This window comes from Mercenaria mercenaria, chromosome 19, assembly GCF_021730395.1.
Source record: "Mercenaria mercenaria strain notata chromosome 19, MADL_Memer_1, whole genome shotgun sequence".
Classification (NCBI taxonomy): domain Eukaryota; kingdom Metazoa; phylum Mollusca; class Bivalvia; order Venerida; family Veneridae; genus Mercenaria; species Mercenaria mercenaria.
This window is the reverse complement of record NC_069379.1, coordinates 23,713,839-23,718,824: the sequence shown is the minus strand read 5'-3', so window position 1 is coordinate 23,718,824 and position 4,986 is coordinate 23,713,839.

Sequence of the window (4,986 nt, the reverse complement as noted above, 5' to 3'; positions counted from 1 at the left end):
GCATTTTTTGAGTTTTATTCAACAGATTTTTAAAAAATGCAACGCGGAAAGTCACAAATGTAATATTCTTTTTATCACATGTTAGTTTTTCCTGCAGATTTTTTCTTTTTTTTTGGTATTTAAAACAAGTTAATTTTAAGGTCAAGGTGAAAGGTCAAGTTCATAGTAAACCGGAATAGTTAAACCGTTTCCGGACGATAACTTGAGAACGCTTGGGCCTAGGATGACAAAATTTAAAAGAGAGGTTGAACTTTACCGGCAGATGACACCTACTGATTTTCAGATCAGTAGGTCACATGTCGAGGTCACATTCACCAAGAACAGCAAAATAACTAGAGAATGCTTTGGTTTAAGATTAAGTTTTTTATGGAGGTGACTTCTGTATGACTATGGAAGCCCTGGAGGGACAATTGATTTTCGTACTTCCCACTTCTGACTTCTAACTTTTACACTTCACTAACTTCTTGACTTTCTACTTCCTACTTCTAACTTCCGCACTTCTGACTTCTAACTTCCACACTTCTGACTTCCAACTTATTGACTTCTTACTTCCTTCTTTTAACTTTCGCACTTCTGACTACTAAACTTCAGCACTTATAACTTTCAACTGCCTGACTTTCGACTTCTGATTTCCAACTTCCACACTTCTTACTTCCGACTTTTTGACTTCTCACTTCCCTCTTCTAACTTCTGCACTTCTGACTTCTAACTTCCTGACTTTCGACTTCTGATTTCCAACTTCCACACTTCTTACTTCCGACTTCTTACTTCCCTCTTCTAACTTCCGCACTTCTGACTTCTGACTTCCACACTTCTGACTTCTAACTTCCTGACTTCCAACTTCCAACTTTCCCTCTTTGGAAGTCGGAAGTAAGAAGTCAGGAAGTTGGAAGTCAGAAGTGCGGAAGTTAGAAGTCAAAAGTGCGAAAGTTAGAAGAAGGAAGTAAGAAGTCAAGAAGTCGGAAGTAAGAAGTGTAGGAGTTGGAAATCAGAAGTCGAAAGTAATGAAGTTGGAAGTCAGAAGTGCGAAAGTTAGAAGTCAGAAATGTGCAAGTTAGTAATAGGAAGTCAAGAAGTTAGAAGTGAGAAGTGCAAAAGTTAGAAGTCAGAAGTGGGAAGTCAATTGTCCCTCGAGGGCTTCCATACTTGTCAGTTTGTCAAATATTCATTGCACAGTGACCAAATAATTTCTGTTCCTCGTGCAGTTAATTGAATGCACCATGGCGGGTGGGCATTTCATGTTCTATGAGCTTTTGTTGTATAATGGCTTTTTATACTCCTGCGACGTCAAACATATGATAAAGTTTCATTATTACCAGCAATGCTTAAATAATCACAAATAGTTACGTTGACGTCACGTGGACGTGATATTTATCACTCGTGCAGTTCAAAATATGCAATTGGAAGTCAGGAAGTTAGAAGTCAGAAGTGTGGAAGTCAGAAGTCAATGCAGTGCAACAATCGTGTAAAAATAGTGTTCGAACACTGTTATGCTATTTATTATTTCTTAAATGTATTTGATGGGGATTTAGTTTTTTTTCTTTTTACAGTTTCTAGTATTCATTCTTATACTTTTATTACATATGGTTTAATTATTGAAAATTTACTCATTAACTTATGCGCCATGCAAAATTGAGCTAAGTAAATTCGTTATAGTAACATTACTGCTATTTTCTCCCTTTTTAGCTCCACTATTCAGAAAAAGGAGTGCTATTCTACCCTCCCCGGCGACGTCATGAGCTTTCTTGGTTAAAGCTTCTCGGCAACCTTTCGTTTCTCTTTGTTCCTATTGCTTATTTCTTATTGTAACCTAATATTAACAATGCTCAGTATGCAAACGAAGTATGTGCAGGGGCTGGGCCCATTATACCCGAGGTCAAGGCCACCAAGGTATTATACATGAAGCTCCACAAATACATATTCTCAATACGAAAACTACTCAGTCTCCCGGTAGTGCCAAATACATGTTTACAATATAAAACTAACCATTTTGAGCGTACATTAATTTTAATATGTTGATAGATAGACATTGTAATATCTTTGCTATTATTGTATTGACAGACAGACATTGTAATATCCTCGCTATTAATGTATTGACAGATAGAAATGGTAATATCCCCGCTTTTAATGTATTGACAGATAGACAATGTAAATATCGTCGCTATTAATATACTGACAGATGGACATTGTAAAATCCTCGCTATTAACGTAATGACAGATAGACTTTGAAATATACTCGCTATTAATGTACTGCATACAGACATTGTAAAATCCTAGCTATTAACGTGTTAACAGATAGACATTGTAAGATTCTTGCTAATTTGTTGACAGTGATACAAAGTAAGTCTCCTCCTTTTAATGTGTTGACAGATAGACAATGTAAGAGTCTCGTTGTTTGTGTGTTGACCGTTGTTAATGTATAGACAGATAGACAATGTAAGAGTCTCGCTGTTTGTGTGTTGACCGCTCTTAATGAGTTAACAGACAGACATTGTAAGAATCTCGCTGTGTGTTGACCGCTGTTAATGTGTTGACAGATAGACATTGTAAAAGCCTCGCTGTTTGTGTGTTGACCGCTGTTAATGTGTTGACAGATAGACAATGTAGAAGTCTCGCTGTTTGTGTGTTGACCGCTATTAATGTATTGTCAGATAGACAATGTAAGAGTCTCGCTGTTTGTGTGTTGACCGTTGTTAAAATATTGACAGATAGACAATGTAAGAGTCTCGCTGTTTGTGTGTTGACCGCTGTTAATATATTGACAAATAGACAATGTAAGTGTCTCGCTGTTTGTATGTTGATCACTGTTAATGTATTGACAAATAGACAATGTAAGAGTCTGGCTGTTTTTGTGTTGACCGCTGTTAATGTATTGACAGACTATGTAAGAGTGTTTTTGTTTGTATGTTGACCGCTATTAATATATTGGCAGATAGACAATGTAAGAGTCTCGCTGTTTGTGTGTTGACCGCTGTTAATGTATTGACAGATAGACAATGTAAGAGTCTCGCTGTTTGTATGTTGATCACTGCTAATGTATTAACAGATAGACAATGTAAGAGTCTCGCTGTTTGTGTGTTGACCGCTGTTAATGTATTGACAGATAGACAATGTAGGAATCTCGCTGTTTGTGTGTTGACCGCTATTAATGTATTGTCAGATAGACAATGTAAGGGTCTCGCTGTTTGTATGTTGATCACTGTTAATGTATTGACAGATAGACAATGTAAGAGTCTCGCTCTTTGTGTGTTGATCGCTGTTAATGTATTGACAGATAGACAATGTAGGAGTCTCGCTGTTTGTGTGTTGATCGCTATTAATGTATTGTCAGATAGACAATGTAAGAGTCCCGCTGTTTGTGTGTTGACCGCTGTTAATGTATTGACAGATAGACAATGTAAGAGTCTCGCTCTTTGTGTGTTGACCGCTATTAATGTATTGGCAAATAGACAATATAAGAGTCTCGCTGTTTTTGTGTTGACCGCTGTTAATGTATTGACAGACAATGTAAGAGTGTTGTTGTTTGTATGTTGACCGCTATTAATATATTGGCAGATAGACAATGTAAGAGTCTCGCTGTTTGTGTGTTAACCGCTATTAATATATTGGCAGATAGACAATGTAAGAGTGTTGTTGTTTGTATGTTGACCGCTATTAATATATTGGCAGATAGACAATGTAAGAGTCTCGCTGTTTGTGTGTTAACCGCTATTAATATGCTGGCAGATAGAAATTGTAAGAGTCTCGCTGTTTGTATGTTGACCAATGTTAATGTATTGACAGATAGACAATGTAAGAGTCTAGCTGTTTGTATGTTGGCCACTGTTAATATATTGGAAGATAGAAAATGTAAGAGTCTCACTGTTTGTGTGTTGAAAGTAAGTCATTGAAAAACGCCTTCTTTCACAGTGAGAAAATGTAAGACCATTGCTATCAGTATGTTTACAAACGGACAATGTAAGACTCTTCTTCCTATAGACATCGTAAAATATGACTTACCGTTTGGGTCAAAATTTAAAATCGCTCGAGCGGTACCAAAATATTTGCTCAGCGTGTATATTTACCACGGCGAACGGGTATTTTAGACGCTGAAACGCTAAACGCTAAACGCTAAATTTACATGCTCGACTTGTATATTGACACGCTGGGCTATTGTAAGGCCCTCTTAAATATGAAATAAGGCAAAGCCTCAAAGCGAGCTCAAAGAAATCAGATTTAGCTAAAAATATATGCATCATTTATATGCAACAAAGAAACTATTCACTACTCAAAAGAATCCGCGAGAACCTATTCACTTGAAAATAAAGTCTACATTTAGTGTCATCATACCTGTAACAGCGAATATCATACGTTGCAAAATTTATGGGAAGCCGGTGTCACGGTGACGTCATTGCCGCGTTCCCGTGGCTTTATGCTTATTAATGACATTTTTTTCCATTTTCTGGCCGATACTTGGTCTTTTAAATGAAAATATAATATTTTTCCAAACAAATGGAAATCTTTCTTGCATTATTTTTAATTGATGAATAATTTTCAGCAATCGAATGAAGCTCTGTATTCACTGCGGAGGGAAGTATTTCCTGTAAGTACCTGTCCGCTAGGGTGCGCTTTTTAACAACTTCCAACGAAACTTTTCAAATCCATCACCTAGTGTGAAAGTATACTTGTGTTACCGTAAAGCTCGATTCTCGAGCAGGCCCTTTGGGCCTGCTCTTCGAGCTCGCTGTTAATGCATTGACAGTGACTACCTAGTAGATCTAATGTGTTGACATATAAACACTTTTAAAGGGCCCTCGATAATGTTGTCATAACTTTTGGCCCAACCCATTTGTATATATGACATATTTGATATATGTGATTGTTGTTTATGTTTCCGTATAATAAATTATATGTTCAATAAAATATGATTAAACCAAACTTTTAAAATTACCTTCCTGTTAATGTTGGCATTAAGACAATACAAAACCCGGAAGCGTCAGTGGCGCA